At 49.8% G+C, this 18,668-nt stretch overlaps 1 long non-coding RNA gene across 1 annotated transcript; it reads left to right on the top strand.

Moving 5' to 3' along the window:
- Positions 1-1,914: 1,914 nt before the first annotated feature.
- On the top strand, positions 1,915-2,535 carry LOC124653974. The gene is made up of 3 exons (XR_006988117.1): positions 1,915-1,936; positions 2,035-2,171; positions 2,406-2,535. It is a non-coding gene; the product is annotated as an uncharacterized LOC124653974 (long non-coding RNA).
- Positions 2,536-18,668: the final 16,133 nt, after the last annotated feature.

Raw genomic sequence — 18,668 nt, 5'->3', positions numbered from 1 at the left:
TCTTCGACCCCCCTCTGGACTCCATCTTCGTTACGGTAAAATATTGACTTCGGCTTTGTTTCGTCCAATTCCGAGAATATTTTCTGTACAACTTTTCTGAAATACAAAACAACAGAAAACAGGGAAATGACACCGTGGCATCTTGTTAATAGGTTAGTGCCGAAAAATGTATAAAAGTGGAACGAAGTATGAGCAGAACATATATAAATTGGTGTAAAACAAGCATAGAGCATAAAAAATTATAGATACGTTTGAGACATATCAGGACACTAAAAGAGTTGCATTGTGAGCAGTACTCATATATGAACTCTGCAGACTTAATTACATAACTCAGATGTGAAATAATATAAACCAAGCCATAGTGTCATATCTGAGCATTTTATTGATGCTCTGCGGCAAGTAGATTGCGAGCTCGATAAAAGACAACTGAATTTTGAAGGTGAACTAACATGTGGGCTAGTGAAAAAGATTACAAAACCTTGTGAATTAGTGAGTTTGTGTTGGTGTCAAGTATCTGGTGTTCCTTGTAGTTTACTTCTTCACTAAAATATCCCGGGTGTCTTGTTCAATCAGGATAAATACACGGGCTACTTACGAAAATAAATAACCTGTGATTTCTGCTGATATGTTATAGTATATCTTGTACATAATCCTAGATTTTCTATTTCATGGTTCTTCTCTTGAATTGGTTTTCTGTATTCTGGAACATTTCGTATATATCTGCATCAGTGGTACAAAGTTTTCAATGATCTTGCATAAGAGGGACAAAGTGCAATTAGCATCATGAGGTAAATGCTAATGCTTCTTGTCATTTTTTTTCCAGTATGTGGCGGATGAACCTTCGGACGCGTGCTCGTGTACAAATGAGTACAACGGTAGGGCCTGGAGGAAGAGAAGAAGGACCTTGGATGTTTTTTCATTTGAATATGAAAAGGATAGAATTCTGAAGACACGAATGGTCATGTTCTCGTTAATGTTTACTACGATGTTTTGTATACGCGTTTGCTTATGAGGGCAGAGGAGAAGGTGTGCCTACCGAAGAGGAAGAAGAGAAAGGTGATAAAGTGACTACTGGCAAAGAAGAGGAGAAAAATGATGGTATGCCTACTGACAAGGAAGAAGAGAAAAATGATATTGTGTGTGCTGACATAGAAAAAGAAGAAGATAAAGGAGATGATGATGATGTGCATCTTGATTCCGATCTCCTTGAGTTTTCCTTAGATTGCTTGAAAGTGTTGAAAACTTGGATCAATCGTGAGCTAGGTCTATAGAATGTGATATGTGATGAAGTCATAGATATTGTTGAACGAGACCTGGATAAAGATCAAGACGAGTTGTCAACTGCTGATGAGATGTTTTCTTCTAAGGATAGGAAGTCAGGTCGCTGATGGCACTTTCTACGGATATGAGGAGGAAGTGGCTGTTGATTCATATCAGGAAGCTATGAATTTTGAAGTTAAGGATTAGCTGTATTTAACAATGCTAGTATTCTATGATCTCCATCGCTGGTTATCCTTTCTACTAGATGGGCCCAGCGCGCTCTGCCGCGCCGGCCTTCGATATTAGCGTGTTGCTTGTACTGCGCGAGCTTTTCTTTTCCAGGGTGTGTTATCTTATTGATTTTTGTTTTTAGGCACCGTGCCAATTTGTTCTCTGTGGACTTGAATAAGCAACACATAAACGTATGGGAGATTGATTTCATTACACATGCGTAGTTTGGGATACTGGTTGCTTAAACATGTGTGAACGGTTTTGATCTTCTAATTACAGCAGCAAAATGCAGACAATGTGTATATGAGGGTGCTACAAATTGGAGTCGCGATAACATCACCTAGATGTTCATAGCAGCGATGCTAGGTAGGTTTTCTTTAGCAGGTGTCCCATGGAGGAGGCAGGGTTGCTGTTGGAGCTTGGCATGAGTTCTTGCGATGTCATGGTGAGGTGATTAATAGTATACATGCAATTTTTTTTCTCTTTCACTAATCCTTTGTTGTTTTATAAGTGTGACATAATGCTTACTTCTACCTCTAGCAGGATCATGTAATTACTGTCAAGAATGCTGCCATTCGCTGATTGCAACTAAATGTACAGATGAAAGGCCCTTTTGTTTTAATGCTATTGATGCATCGCAAGTTGGTGAAACTGATTTGTCTAGCTGGATGCAAAATTAGGTGAGTTTATCCTGAGGTAATGCTATATGAAAAAAATCTCTACTTTCCGTAATGACTTTTTAGCGCTTTGCATATTGTGTAGTTTGTTTCTATTATACATTGGGACAATATTCAGTCCTTTGAACCAAGTTCAAAATTGCTCATAATAAATCCCAGTGGAAAATTAATATACTTTGAGTTCAGACAGTCACGTAACAAATTAATATGCTCATTGTAGTAACTTTTTTTTGGCAGGATTGAGTTTTACCCGTGCTGTTCTCGTTGCTCCTGTCAAGGTTTGCTTCTGCTTGCCTGTGTAAAGTGTATGCTTGCCTGTGTCACACCAGAAGCGGGATTTTTTCTTGTTTGACTTTGTGTTCTTGACCTCGGACTATGAGGTAAAAGAGTGATACCCTTCATTACTGTTGATAGTCAGTTGTAAAGCATTTTGGGAAAGATTTTTAACTCCATAGACAGAGACTGATAGTCACTTAATGCCAAAGCATTATGTGTACATTGGCATGTTAGTCATTCAGTTACCTTTAAACAAGATCCGTTCTTGAGCATGAGTAAAGTTATAATAATTAAAACGAAACTCGAGTTGCTGGAATCCATCGTATTGTCTGCATGCAAGTATATCAAGTCCATTGTATGAACGGTCAATTGATGTTATATCATTATTTAAAAAAAATCGTGTGACACTTTCAGTTACCTTCAATATTGTTCTCCATCGTATTTTATTGCATGCAGGTATAAGCTCCATTGCATGGTGGGTTATCTCAAAACGATCATGTGGAAGAGTATCTGGTGATCGGTTGTAGAAACGACTACACAATTTTCTAGAAGTAAAGCTACCAGTACTCCATTGATTATCAGGTGCAGAAACAATATGATATTTTTGCATTTGAATGACTATTGTTTATGATAACATAAAAGATGAGAGATGTATACATCAGTTTTATATCTTGCTTGCATTGTCTACATTCTTAATCTTTGGCTTCAGAATTGATTTATGCAATTTCATGACTTGCTATAAATGGTAGGAAGGGTTTCAAGCAGAACATTCAACTTAATGATGAGGTCCCGTTGATTTTCACTTTGGCTTTTCTTTTTGTACAATACTTGCAGTTGCTATTTGGACCATGGTGGAGTCAGCGCCCTTGCGGCAGCCTACGGCTCTCCCCTTGCCCCTTTGTCGAAGCCATCGGAGAGGACAAGGCCACCAACCCATGATGATGCACTCACAGCTGCCTGCCCAGGTCTGCACTTCACCCTCTGCTATTTCTTTCATTCCATGGATACAATTTTTCTTTGTGTCTCAAGGCTACTCTCATACACCATCTCTTGATTTAGGCCTCCCTGGTCCTCCCTCGCATGTCCTTATACTGCCATCAGTGGCACCACTCGAGATCAATGCCATGAGGTTCAGATCTTTTCTTGCTTGGATGCTTGCCATGTTAGGGATTGGTCATTTCTCTTACAGGTCTTTTAACTGTTTAATAATTGTGTCCTTAATCACGAGTTTGGCTTTAGAATTAGAACTTGCATACGTGTTTTTTGTTGTGACAAAGTTCATTTGATGTTTATTGATTCTGAAACAAATAATTGGAAATTATGTCTTGATGACTATTTGCAGTACTCTGTTTTAGTTAACAGACACATTATATTGGAGTGGCCTGGCAGCAATAGCTTAGTCCATTGCTCATCTTAGCTCAAACTAAAATCGATTGTGCTAGCTAGAATGTAAAATATGTACTATTAATCACCTAAGGTGAGTGTTGTGGGTATACTTCATGGGTGTACCATCGACAGTGCCTAGATCCGGCAAGCCCGGGTGGCCCACAGATGGTGATGAGGCATGTGGCCCATCGGGCGGCCCAGTTGCTGTTGATCATGAAGGAAGAAGTCTGGCCCAGGATCGGTAAGCCGGATCCGTACCGACATTAGGAGTAACCCGGATCCGTGGAGGCCCATGAGGAACCCGGATCCAGTACGACATATATGGAAGGCGGATCCGTGACGTGCACGGCAAGATATTGTACCGTAGTTAGGCTATCTGTAATCCGGCTAGAACTCTCCATGTAAACCCTAGATCCGTGCGCCTTTATAAGCCGGATCCCGGGAGCCCTAGAGGCACAACCACAACTCATTGTAACAACGTGAAAGCGCCCAGGTAATTCCAGACAAGCAGCAGTAGGCCCTGTCCTCGTGCAGGTGTTCCGAAGCTGGGTAAATCGCGTACCACCGTCCCGTGTGCACTCCGCCCTATGGCCCCTACTTCTTCTCCCCCTCGTGAGGATCCCTCCTCCGAGGTACCGTCGATTAGGCAACGACAGTTGGCGCCCACCGTGGGGCCTGCGGCGTGCGGAGGCCGGAACCGGGAGGGTTCCGCCATGGGAAGCTACGACGACACCATCGCTGTGGGGCGTGTCCTTTACGCCGGAAGTCTGCCGATCGTCCCTCCGGATGAATGTTGGATTCCGGCTAAAACCGACCCCGTCAAGCTCTCCATCGTCCCAGTTGGCGGCATACACATCTTCATCGGGGAAACCGTCGATTCCGACGGAAACCCACTGGTAAGTAGCGCCGACGCGACCGCCGCTGAGCAGGACGCAGTCGCGAAGATCCGATCTGAGACGCAGGAACTTCCTAGCGAAGATTCCGCCTTAGATCTGAAAAAATCAAAACCCACCCAATCCGCCCCTAAGCAGGAAATAATGGTGGAAGACCAATGCAGATCCGCCTGGGTCTCCCAGGTGTTAGAGAAGCAAAGGTGTCACTTTGTACACTTCTTGGCCCATACCGCCGGAACCGCCCCTCAAGAAGCCGGAGCTGGTCCCGAGCAGGTCGAGGCCCCGGAAAACAACGCTGCTCCGGATCAGCAAGAGGCTGTCGGAGAAAGCGGAACTCCGGCTGAAGAGTCGATTTTGGGAAATCTAAGCCCAATTTCCGGAGACACCCAATCCATGGACACTGAAGAGTTCGATCGCAAGGTGAAGGAACTCGGATACGGTGAACAACCTGAAGCTGATTCCGTCCGGCCAAAGCGGTACTTGCAAGCTGTTGCGGCGGCGGGAGAAAACGGATCGAAGAGGCAGGCACCCAATCCGACCCCCAGCCATCCCGTCACGGATCTCCAATGTCGCGGGAGCGGCCCCGTAAGGACTCCTCCTCGGAGAGCCTCCTGTCGCCTGAAGAGATGGTCGCGCAAGCGGGCATGGATGCAGTTTATCGCTCGGATATCCTTAACAAACCCATCACTCCTGAAGACATAGAAGCTTTGGAAGCTAAGAGAGTGGAGCTGCTGGCTACAGCCAAGAAGTTTAAGAACACCGCAGCCGCCATGCTTGGAGGAAAGGAAGCACGCCGCAGTTTTTGTGGAAGACTTCATCCAGCGTGAGCAGGAGGTGGACGCAGGATTGGCACAAGTCAAGGAACTCTGAAAGCATTGGGAAGACAAGGTCGTTGAAGCTCACCAGGAGGTCGAAAAGATCCGGCATGAGATGATAGCTCCCCGCAAGATCACTTTCGCAACTCCAACGGAGCAACAGCCGCTCGCAACCCCAAAGGACAATATGACGAAGGCTGCAGAGATCTTGAAGAAAAACAACGAGGAGATTGACATCGACTACATTCGCACGCTCGTCGCTTCGGCGGTGAAACGAGCGAGCAAGGCGGACACTTCGCGCAAGTTGGAATCTAACCCGGAGCATTGCGTCTCCGCTGCGCGGAAGGACGCCCACGACAATCTCCATCGAGACGACGAATCGCGAACCGGATCCTCGGAGCGCGAGAAGGAAAACCGAGGGAACACCCAAATCCGATCCCCGTACCATCAAAGACGCCACCGTCGAGATCCGAGAAAGGGAAAGGATGCAATGTACTACGGAGCCGAGACAAGTACCGCAACCCCTCTCCTCCGCCTAATGGTTACCCGCGTCCCCCTCGCCGCCGTAGTCCGGTCGGAAACACCGGGCCTCAAGGGCATGGTGGAATTGTTATCCGCGACAACGTGCTGCCTTCCGAAAGCCGGAACGGGGAGCGCACGCCGGAACCTCGCCGGAATCACAACAACGATCGTGAGCCCGAGCCTAGGAGGAGCCGGAATGAGGAGCGCGACCCGGAGCCCCGCCGGAGCCGGAGCGACCGGGGCAGCCAGCGTCACGGCGAAGGCAGCCGCGGGAGCCGGAGCCGGCACCGGGAGGGCCGGGGGAGAATGCTGAAGGCGGAAGCAAGAAGTCGGATCGGCCCCCTCACGGATCTCCCTCACCACCACCTAGCGGTGGTGGCGGAGGTGGAGGCGGAGGCGGTGGCCGGAGATCTCGCTCTCGCTCACGGTCCCCGTCACGGCTCGCGCGGCCGCACGGGAACGCCTCAACGAATACGAGAACCGACTACATCGGACCGAAGTGCTTTGGCAGGATGATTCGAGAGGAACCAAAGCCACGGAGCTCCCTCAAGCTACCCGGAAATCTGAAGCATTATGATGGCACCGATAGGCCGGATACCTGGATTGAGGATTACTACAATGCAGTAACCTTTGCCGGAGGAACCCCTAATATCGCCTGCCGCATGCTCCAGTTGTACCTTGTAGGGCCAGCCGGATCGGCTCGGTGACCTCGAGAAAAACTCCATCTTTTGCTGGTTTGACACTGAAGACCGCTTTCGAGAAACACTTCGGGGGCACCTACAAAAGGCACTGCCACGGCAAGCGACCTACAAGCTTGTATCCGAGAAGAAGGGAGAATCCTCAAGAAACTTCCTCACACGATGGTTGGCATGCGAGGAACGAGTGCGAAAGCGTCGACCACACCACCGCCATGTACGCCTTCATTGGTGGACTGCGAGAGGAGGATTGCTTGAGGCATAAGCTCACATGTTTGGCTAACGCCAATAAGCCGACTTTGGATGAGATGATCTCCATTGCCGGTGACCACACTGCCGCCGATGACGACGCGAGCGGTGATATCGCAGCTACGGCAATCCCCCTGCACCAACAAAGAAGAACCGTGATAACGGTAACAACAGCGGCCACAAACGCAAAAACCACGATGACCGGAAGAGTGGCGGATCCGACTTGGTCGCCATGGCGTTCCAACGCGGAGGTTCGGGGAGGCGGAAGAGGACGCGGCCGCGGAGGCGGAGCCGGCGGGGGTCGGCGGCATGGCACCGAGGTCACCGGCGGCGGATCCCGCGCCCCGCAAACCTACGAGGAATACGAGAGACATGCCCTGCCTGGCCCACTTGGATCCGGCTACGGGGAAGTCCACTCACACCAACCGCAAGCGCAAGTGGGTCAACGACCTAAAGAACGACCGGAGGCGGGATACAAGCGAGCCCGGAAGCACCGCCCACGCGGCAAAGGAGGCAAGGGCAAGAACAAGGACAAGGAGGAGGACGGTTCCGAGGCGATGGACGAGGATGATAACTCGCCGGATCCCAAAGCCGGATCCGCGAGGTAAATCCAACCCCTTCGAGAAAAAGAGCGTGGGGGCTTACCACACCTTCCTCGGAACCCCAACGATCCGTGCTGCAAAGTCGGCTACCCGGATCTGAACGCCACGGTTCCGGCTGTGCCGCGAGTATGTCGGGTGGTCGGAAGTTCCGTGCACATTTGACGGGGAGGATCATCCCGCCATTGTGCCAAAAGAATACTACGCCTTGGTTGTAAGTCCCCGCATAGACGGGTATGACTTCTCCAAGTGCCTCATGGATGGCGGAGCCAGCTTGAACATCATGTACATGGAGACTCTAGAGCGGATGAACCTCACCAAGGAACAGCTCAAACACAGCAACACTGAGTTTCATGGCGTGGTTCCGGGTAAGAAGGCGAACTCCCTCGGCAGCATCACACTTCCCGTGGCCTTCGGCGATGTTCACAATTTCCGCGAAGAAAAGATCACGTTTGAAGTTGTGCCCTTCAAGAGCTCCTACCACGTCATCTTCGGCAGGCCCACCTACCACAAGTTCCACGCAAGAGCGTGCTATATCTACAACAAGCTCAAGATTCCGGGTCCCAACGGTATGATCACCATATCCGGAGACTACAAAAAGGCTCATGAGTGCGAGTTGGGCGAAGCCGCCTTCGCAGAGTCTGTCATATCGGGAGAAGAGGCTGAAAGGCTACGAGCCGCGGTGGATCCGGCCGAGATGCAAACCACCAAGAAGCGAGATCTCCAAACGAGAAAAACTCCTTCGGGGCCGCGATAGAGACCAAGAAAGTCAACTTCAAGGAAGATGACCCTAGCAAGCAAGTCTCGATCGGAGCCAACATGGACCCCAAATAGGAAGACGCGCTCGTCGAGTTCCTCCGCGCTAACATGGATATCTTCGCATGGCAACCTTCTGACATGTCCGGAGTACCTAGGGAACTCGTCGAGCACTACCTCAACATAAATCCGGGGGCTAAACCGGTGAAGCAAGCTATGCGACGCTTTGGAGATAAGAAGCGCCGCGCCATAGGAATGGAACTAGCAAAGTTACTAGAAGCAGGTTTTGTAATAGAAGTTATCCACACCGATTGGGTCGCGAATCCCGTCCTTGTACCCAAAAAGAACACTGAAATACTAAGAATGTGCATCGATTACTACGGCTTGAACAAGCATTGCCCGAAGGATCCGTTCCCCTTGCCGCGCATTGACCAAGTCATTGATTCGACGGCGGGGCGGAACTTCGTGTTTTCTTGATGCGTATTCCGGGTACCATCGGATCCGGATGAAGGAATCCGACCAAAAGGCGACTTCATTCATTACCCCATTTGGTACTTACTTGCTACGTTACTATGCCTTTTGGTTTAAAAACGCACGTGCCACCTACCAACGTACGATGCGGCGGTGCACGAAGGACCAAATTGGCCGGAACGTGCACGCCTACGTCGACGACATCGCGGTCATGACCCGGAAAGGATCCGACTTGATCAGCGACCTCACGAAACCTTTGAGAATCTCCGTCGGTACAAGATGATGTTGAATCCGGCTGAAGTGCGTCTTTGGCGTGCCGGCCAGGAAAACTCCTTGGCTTCATAGTCTCTCACGGAGGCATTGAGGTTAACCCGGAAAAGATCAAGGCAATCCTGTGTATCAAACGGCCAACTTGTCTCAAGGATGTGCAACGACTAGCCGGTTGTGTCGCAGCAATCGGTAGGTTTGTTAGCCGTCTTGGCGAGAAGGCGCTACCTGCGGTACAAGTTGCTGAAGAAAACGGACAAATTTGTGCGGGACGACGCGGTCGACGCAGCTCTTCGAGGGTTGAAGGAAATACTTACCTCCCCACCTATCTTGGCAGCCCAGCGAGTCGAGCCAATGCTCCTTTATCCGGCAGCTACCAACAAAGTCATCGGCCTCGTCATCGTGGTGGAGCGAAAGGAAGAAGGTCATGAATATGACGTCCAAAGACCTGTCTACTACATAAGCGAGGTGTTGACGGAGTCAAAGCAAAGGTACCCTCACTTTCAGAAGCTAGCTTATGGAGTTTTCCTAGGCAGCCGGAAGCTGAGACACTACTTCCAAGAGCACCCAGTAACAGTTGTGAGCAAGGCTCCGCTGTCAACAATTCTCAACAACGCTGACGCAACAGGACGGACGGCTAAATGGGGCATCGAATTATCCGCCTTCGACATCGCTTACAAGCCAAGGACTGCGGTAAAATCCCAAGTCTTGGCAGATTTCGTTGCAGATTGGACGGAAGCTCCGGATGCAAGTACGGAGCCGGAACCGAAAACATGGGTCATGCACTTCGATGGATCCAAGCAGCATCAAGGCTCGGGAGCCGGAGTCACCACTGAAGTCCCCTACCGGAGAAGAGCTGCAGTATGTTCTGCAGATCCACTTCGAAGCTACAAATAACATGGCGGAATATGAGGCTCTACTACACGGGCTGCGCATCGCTAAGGAGATTGGGATCAAGCACATCATATGCTGTGGAGATTCCGACCTGGTGGCACAACAAGTAGCCGGAACCTGGAACGCCAGAAATTCCGTCATGGCGGCCTACAGAGACGAAGTTGATGAGATCGCCAAGTGCTTCCTCGGATACGAAGTCAAGTACGTCGGGAGAGACGATAACACGGCGGCGGACATGCTATCCAAGCTCGGATCGGCGGAAAGCCAATTCCGCTGGAATCTTCTGGAGCATCTCCGGATACCCTGCTGTGAAGGGCGCTAACCCGGAAAACCCGGAGGTGGCGGTGTCTCCGGCCGGAGAGGTGTTGGCTACCATTCCGGCTTGGACACGGCCTTTCTGGACTACCTCATCGATCGAGAAGTTGCCGGAGGACGAGGTCCTCGCGCGCCGGATCATCGGACGAGCAAGATCCTACACAATTGTTGATGGACAGCTCTACAAACGAAGCGCAACGGGGGTGTTTCTCAAATGCGTCTCCAATCAAGATGGCATTGAAATCCTCAGAGAGATCCACGCAGGGGATTGCGGGCACCATGCCGCCCCCAGGTCACTCGTTGCAAAAGCTTTTCGGCTAGGTTTTTACTGGCTCACAGCTAAAGAAGATGCTGATAAAATAGTCAAGACCTGCCGAGGTTGTCAGTACTACGCTACTCAACCAAACGCTCCAGCCCAAGAGCTGAAGACCATACCTATCACCTGGCCATTTGCGGTCTGGGGGCTCGATATGGTTGGTAAGCTAAAAAGATCATCTCCTGGCGGTTTTGAATACCTCCTGGTCGGCTGTTGACAAGTTCAGCAAATGGATCGAGGCTAAGCCGGTGAGAAAAGCCGATGGTGCTACGGCACTAAAATTCGTCTGCACGACCTCGTAATGAGATTCGGCATCCCACACAGCATAATCACAGATAATGGCACAAACTTCGCTCAGGGAGAATTGAAGGATTATTGTGAAACAATGGGAATTCGATTGGACCTCGCATCTGTGGCTCACCCACAATCCAATGGTCAAGTTGAAAGGGCAAACGGTCTAATATTATCGGGAATCAAGCCACGCCTCGAGGAACCGCTGCGACGAGCGGCGGGAGCTGGGGCGATGAGTTGGACGCTGTCTTGTGGAGTTTACGAACTACCCCTAACAGGTCAACAGGGTTTACCCCATTTTTTCTGGTATACGGATCCGAAGCCGTGCTTCCCTCCGACATCATCCACGATTCACCGCGAGTTTCCGCCTATCACGAAGAAACAGCTGATGAGGCCAGACAGCTATCTGTGGACCTGATCGAGGAAGCTTGGAACCTAGCTGATCAGCGTTCCACCATCTACCAGCAGAAGCTCCGACGCTATCACAGTCGTCGAGTTCGGAAACGCTCCTTCATGGCAGGAGACCTGGTCCTCCGCCTTCGACAGGTGAAAGACCATAAGCTGCAATCTCCATGGGAAGGACCCTTCGTCGTTAGCAAAGTGCTTCACAACGGATCGTACTACCTTGTCGATTTCCGCGAGCGAGGGATAGACACTGCTAATTGGCGCCGAAAACGCAAGCGTGAGGATCCGGATGATATCTACGACGAGACAGATCGCCCTTGGAACATTGCACAGCTACGTCCTTTCCACACTTAGCATAGAATTGCATACCTTGTAACAATATTATACATGATCAATGAAATAAAGCTTTTGGTTCACTCCTTGAGTCTTTTACCTCCTTTACTTGTTCATTTTTAGATCGTGTATGTTTTCCGACTAAAACCGCAGAGCTGGATCTTTTCCGCCTAGGCGTGTATAAAAGTTGTGATTTTCAAAAATCGTCCTTTAGGACGTAAGCTTAAGTTTTACGATCAAGTTGTTGTCACGTTGCGAACTCGTGGATTCCTAGTAGCGATTTCCGGCACCTATGCTTGGGGGCTTGTTTCCGCGGTTATTGACGGATTGCCATTGGGCTTCGTCGCCGGCGGCAGCGTTTCCGGCTAAGGTCTTCCGGCTCGCGGAAGGTCAAGCGGGCAAGCCGGAAAATAACGAAGTCAGCACTTGCTTTCCGATATAAAACGAAACATGCACATAACATTAACGGATAGCAGGATAAGTGTTTCCGCCCCATGCATAATCGTTTTGTTCCTAGCTACTTAAGAATTTAAGTCTTATTACAAACCCACTCCGGGGCCAAAATGATGCAACTTGTTTCATTGTCTCAAACAGGAACTCTATTCGGAGTCCTCCTCTTCAGATTGCTGGTAGGTGGAGCCGTCGTCGCTGTCACCAGATCCGGCTTCGGAGTCGTCGCCAGAGTTTCCTCCGGAATGCTCGCCGCTTGACCCGGATCCTTCCCCGTAATACTCCGGCTCACCTGCTTCTTCCTCTGCATCGGAAAATCCTTCGGGCAGATCGTGCTTGTTATACCAGAACGAGTGATCCACTCGCCTGACAAACAGCTGCTCATAGCCTTCGGTTTCCGCGAGGAGGGCGCCCATGTCGGAATCCCTGGGGGCTCCGCGTGCAACATCCGCCAGGGCGAGCGAGGGGAAGTGAGCCTTGCGGGTGGCCAAGACTAGGGAGGCGGCTCCGCGTGCTGAAGACTTTTGCCGGTCCTTGATGAAGTCCGGCACCTGCCGCATAAGTTTGGTCATCGTATCGATGACTCGTGGTTTTGGCCTTCTTCAGAATGAGCCGTGGCGATTCCGCGACAGGCTTCAAATAGCGCATCAATTGAACTCCGCGCTTCATCGTATGCCTCCGTCCTCTTAAGGTTTGACTCTTTTGACCATTCAAAGCCAAAGCTTGCTGTGGAGAGGTTCAGTTCCGTTAGAGAGGAAAACATACAAGATGGACGGCGCAACGACACGGAAAAATGCTTACGGAAGATAAGTTTGTCAATGGCCTCCGCCTCCTCCTCAGAACTCTGTTCTTGGATATCACGGAGAGCACGCGGCCCTGGCTTTTCTCCAGTTTGTCAATCAGCTCCGCCTTGTCTCGGGCATGCTTCTCGGAGAGCTCTTTCCTCGCCTCAGTCTCCTTACTAGAGGATTCTTGAATGAAGGTTTTGAGGGACTCGTTCTCCGCCTCAAGCACCTTGACTTTAGCGGAAATCTCATCAAACGAGGAGTGCTTGGCAGTTTCTTCTGAAGGCAGAAAGTTGCACATATTATGCATCCTGAACAACTATGTCAGCACAAAAAGTGAAGACCCGGATCTCGTACCTTGAAGGCGGGTCTCAAGCGGACTGGATAGCCTTTTGGCTGTTTTCCGCATTCTAGCGCAGCCCCTCGATCTCCATGATTTGCTCTAGCACGTGAATGCGCAGATCTTCGTGCAATTTCCGCGTGGTCTGCGAAGCAGCAAGGAGTTAGCCGGATATTTAAAATCTTGGGGGCTAGCGAGGAATTCAGTCTTTGAGGTATAAAAATTTCAAATTTCCGTCTAAGGTACATTCTGGGAAAGCATCGGCTAATACATGTTACGCGGAACTATATCACCCAATGCTTGGGGGCTAGTATTACCTGCCGCACTTCCTTGTGCTTGGCGAAAAACTCCTTCAGGCTGTCCTCCAGCTCGGCAAGATAACCCACCTCCTCGTCCGGTTTTCCCCATACCTTGTTCAGCATGGCGGAAACTTCCACGTGACGTTGTGCAAGGGTAAGCTTTTGGAGGGACGGGGTTGGTTGGAGGCTGACTCGGGTCGCGTTGGTAACTTGGAGGAGCTTAGCCTTTTGCTCTTGTTCTTCTCCAGTGGGCCCCGCGAAAGCGGAGCTTGGCTGATCTGGCGGAGGAACGGGTGAGGAGGTCCCCTTGGCGGAGTCACCATGATGAGCGGGATCTTCAGGAAGGTCATCAATGTTGATGATATCCTTTGGATCCGGCTTGGAGGCGGATGAAGCCTTGGGCGGAACTTCAACCTCAGGAGTAATAGGAAAAGAAGCCGGAGATGGCCTGGCTCTCTTCTTGAGGACCCTTGGGGCCTTGGGGGGCTGGCTTCCGGAGCTTCAGAAAAAGCAAAAAAGTATAAGAGCAAGCGTTAAATCAGAACTTGGATCTCGGAAGTAGACGCTTACCCGGAAGGCTTGAAGAAATGCTGGATGGCAGGCTGCCCCTTGTTGCTGGTATTAATCAGCGAGAGGCGCTTCTTTTCCGCCTCCGCTTTCCGGGTAGCCGCAATGCTGAGCACGTCGCGGGCGCGTTTCGCATGGGGGCTGGAAGGAGCTGGCTTCTTCCTCTTAGCAGGGCGTGGGGCTTCAGGAGCTTCCGCCTCTGATGCGGCATCCGGATCCACGTTACCGGTGGATGGGACTCGGAGGAGAGTTCCGAGTTCATTTTCCTCAAGCGCCTCGAGCTAATGCAAAGTTAAACACTTAGATGAAAAAGTTTGAAGAAAAACAATAAACCAAAGTCAAGACGACGTACCGCGGTTCCGGATCCATCCGTGTGGATGTCTTTGTTGCATACGTGAACATGGAGTTCACGCGGGGTCTTGATGAGGACCCGGATCCTCTTGTCGATGGCGTCGGCGGAGAGATTGTCTTTGGTGGCGCGCATTGGATCGTCGCGCCCTGTGTATTCAAACATTAGGCGGTCCCTTTGTTGGAGCGGCTGGATCCGCTTAGTAAACCAGGAAAGGGTTAAATCCTTCCCCGTTAGCCCCTCCTCCGTGAGCTTGCAGATCCGCCTGACAGCGCGGGTCAGTTGAGGCGAGTCGGAGAAGTGGGGGCAGTGCGTCCATGACGGAAGCTCGGTGGCGGGGCAATTCTTGAAAGGCGGCAGTTTCTTTTCACTCGCGGGGTCGGAGACGTCCTTCAAGTAGAAGAAACCCCCGGACCAGTACCTCGCGGATTCGTGGCGGTCGGTGGGGGGGTAGACGCGGCCCGGGCGGATCATAAAGGTGATGGATCCGCATGTAGCGAGTTCGGCGGATTGCCGGATCCTCTCCTTCTTGACGAGAGAAAAATATTGGAACGAGAGAGATCTCGGGGGTTACCCGGAGATGGCCTTCGCGAGAGGGTGACGTGGTTGCTGATGGCAAGCACGCTCGTTTGGAGATATGTTGTGGGGTTGGAGTCCATACGTCTTGAGAATCTCCGGGAAGAAGTCCGAAGGCGGAAATGAAAATCCGCGCTCCACCGGTGCCTTCGTCGGCACCATCTCGTCGTCCCTCGGAGCCGGAGCTAGTTCATTTGGAACCGACCTCCGGCTTCCGGGTTGCGGCAAGCCCTCCGCCTCGAGGTTCTTCGAGTTCCATCTCGGTGGTGGTACGGGGCCAGCATTTTCCTTTAGCTTCGAGAATCTCGCTTCCGAGCTTTCGACTTCTTTGTGACCTCTTCCGCTCGGTGCTCCGTTTGACCCGCCCCGGAGGCTTTCTCCGGGTGAGCGAGAGGTCCCCTCGGCCTCCTTGCCGGAATCCTTTGAAGGATCCGGCCCGGACCGGAACGAAGGGAGGAGGGGCGGAGGAGATTGGGGTCGCCATGATTGGTTCCGAGGTCGGAGGCGGAGTCGTTGAAGACATCTGAAGAAAAAGGGTTTGGCGGAAACTTACTTTAGTCGGATCCCACATCGTCTTCCCCAAGTTCACCCCTACCGACTACGGCGCAAAAGTGAAGCTCGAAGACTTACCGTAATGGCGTATACGGTGGTCGGAGTCGCCGGCGACGAGTTTTCCGCGCGGTGGCTCGCCGGAGTTAAGAACACGAAGAACACTGCGGTGGTGGACTCGCTCCGGTGATGCTCCGGCGACTATTCCGGCAGGTTCCGGCGCGGCGGAGGAAGAGCTCACGGGCGGCGCTCGGCAGAGAGGTGAGAAGGGGGGTGAATGAGGGTAAGGGCCTCGACGGCGGATATTTATAGGCTGAGGGGATAAGATTCATGCTCCGCATCCTATGGTCGGAACGCAAGCGTCGCACCGTTGGATGCGCGACACGTGTCCCAAACCCTAACAGTAAAAATGGCTAGAGATAAGTTACCGCAGAAATCGCGCGAAAATGGCGCCAGAATTGGGGGAACCGTTTGAGTCTTTTAAGATTCCGGGTAATTGCGTGAGGATAAGTTAGTTCTCATTCGCGAGCAGGGAGTAACCCGGAAATGTTCTTTAGAATGTCGATGGATGAAGTCCCGCAGGATGGGAGCATTTTCCGACTAATAGTTGGGGAAAGAAGAAAATGTGAAGTTGGAGCTCTTCAAGTTTCTCCGCGTTACCAACGTTTGCCGGAGATTATGATGAACCAGCAAGGCGGAAGCTGCGAGTGAAACTCGGAGAACTGCGGGGGCTACTGTTGTGGGTATACTTCATGGGTGTACCATCGACGGTGCCTAGATCCGGCAAGCCCGGGTGGCCCACGGATGGTGATGAGGCATGTGGCCCATCGGGCGGCCCGATTCTTGTTGATCATGAAGGAAGAAGTCCGGCCCGAGGATCGGTAAGCCGGATCCGTACCGACATTAGGAGTAACCCGGATCCGTGGAGGCCCATGAGGAACCCGGATCCGGTACGACGTATATGGAAGGCGGGTCCGTGACGTGCACGGCAAGATATTGTACCGTAGTTAGGCTATACGTAATCCGGCTAGGACTCTCCATGTAAACCCTAGATCCGTGCGCCTTTATAAGCCGGATCCCGGGAGCCCTAGAGGCACAACCACAACTCATTGTAACAACGCGAAAGCGCCCGGGTAATTCCGGACAAGCGGCGGTAGGCCCTGTCCTCGTGCGGGTGTTCGAAGGCTGGGTAAATCGCGTACCACCGTCCCGTGTGCACTCCGCCCTATGGCCCCTACTTCTTCTCCCCCTCGTGAGGATCCCTCCTCCGAGGTACCGTCGATTAGGCAACGACAGTGAGGGAAGCATATGTTGCTTTGCCTGCAACTTAAGCATGGGCGGTACCTCTGCTTGTCCCTTAGAGATTCATCCAAGTGAATTGTCTGCGTTTGTGTCATTTTCATGACCATCAAATTCAACCCATCCTTTCTTAGATTCTTTACTTTGATACTTTCCTGGAACCATTTAGGTTATCTACCATGTGCTTTCAGAGCAAATTTCTACACTAGCTGCCATCATCGATGTTTCTGACGCTGTGAATACCGCTAAATCCCTTTGGTATGCTTAGTTATCTGGTTAGTTGGATCAAATATAATATCATCTATTAATCCTTTACAATATCCTCCAGTCACATGAAAAAAAAATCATAATTGTTTCTGTCAGAGCCAAGGTCCACTGGACCCATGCGTTTTTCGTTCATGTTTGTTTGGATGCCTCCAAGAGATAAGGTGTCAGATCGTTTTATTTAGAAACTTCTTTTACTCCAATGAGAGATACATATTCTATAAGAACATTGTACATATATTAGAGGAAAATAAAAGCTATATTTTGAAGCTACTTTTCAATTATATAAACAATATTCTATCTAAATTTTGGTTCAGTTTTATAATTTGATACTAATACACTATGATTGGCCAAGTATAAGTAATGCACTTTCTCCTTACAGTCGTCGTGTAATCTTGGTAGTGAGTGGTTTCTAACCCCGCTACGATGTACATATAAGAACATTATACATATATGTAATGCACTTTCTCCTTACACTACGATGCAGTGAGTGGTTTCTAACCCCGCTAAATTTGCATTGATAGCTACCTCTATGTAATCTTGGTAGCAGAAAATAATTCAAACTTGACTGAGCTTGTTTTAAATGGGTAATCTATCTATTTACATAATGAATCATATGCTGACTGCCGAGTATGATAAAGTTGACCAAAGGGGGACGGAACCCTTCCTTGGCTGTCCGTTGTTACTTTCCAGCAGCAGATTCATACGAGTTGGATATCACCCTGTTTTAATGGTAGCATAAACTTTCTGTGGTGAATTTGTTAGATATCTATTGTAGCTAGGCATAATTATTGTTATTTTATATGAATATTTGCAGGAGGAATTTTTTTGATCATACAAAGTCGTTCTTCTGAAAACTGGCTTGAACTTTTTTTTTCCTCTTGAGCTCTTTATCCTTGTGAAAATGCTCCTCTTCTCACAGGTTAAGATCTTTATTCATGCCTACACCTGGCTTCCTTTTTATAGTCCAACTACACTAGCATATGCTTGCTAGATAAATGCGATTTTTCTTTTAGACGTGGACATGTTATGCTCTAAATTTTGTAAACAAGGTTGTCGGTTTAATGTTTGTGTGTTGCTTTGAGTCTTCTGGCACTCATCATCGGATAAATAATTCTGAATATCTATGATCTTGATAGGGATTTCTACAATCTGGAGAAGTCCATACATTTGGGTATGCAAGATCAAGCACTTCTGATCAGCTTTGCAGTCTTCTCAGGTCGGCACATATTTTTCAGTTGGAAGTATAATACGTGCGTTAAATTGTAATGTATCTAGCACCGTACCTAAATGTTTGTAGTTGGATTCAACAGTCTACATGATCTGGTCCGTCGAATAGACCAAAGTTTTGCACAACCGTACCTATCGCTTTCTATGGATTCTAATGGCAGCACTCGGTTTTCTAATGGTTATCATATTGCTGATCGTTCCAGTGAGGAAGGGTACTTTGGTGCTGTGTAAGCATGTTTGCTAAAGCATGTATATAGTGTGCAAATTTAAAGCCTCTTCATTTTCTTGGTAAATACCTTGAGCACATAC

The sequence above is a fragment of the Lolium rigidum genome, chromosome 5, assembly GCF_022539505.1.
Source record: "Lolium rigidum isolate FL_2022 chromosome 5, APGP_CSIRO_Lrig_0.1, whole genome shotgun sequence".
In the NCBI taxonomy this organism is placed as follows: domain Eukaryota; kingdom Viridiplantae; phylum Streptophyta; class Magnoliopsida; order Poales; family Poaceae; genus Lolium; species Lolium rigidum.
The sequence above is the reverse complement of the archived record's forward strand: the minus strand, read 5'-3'. Positions and strand labels throughout refer to the sequence as shown.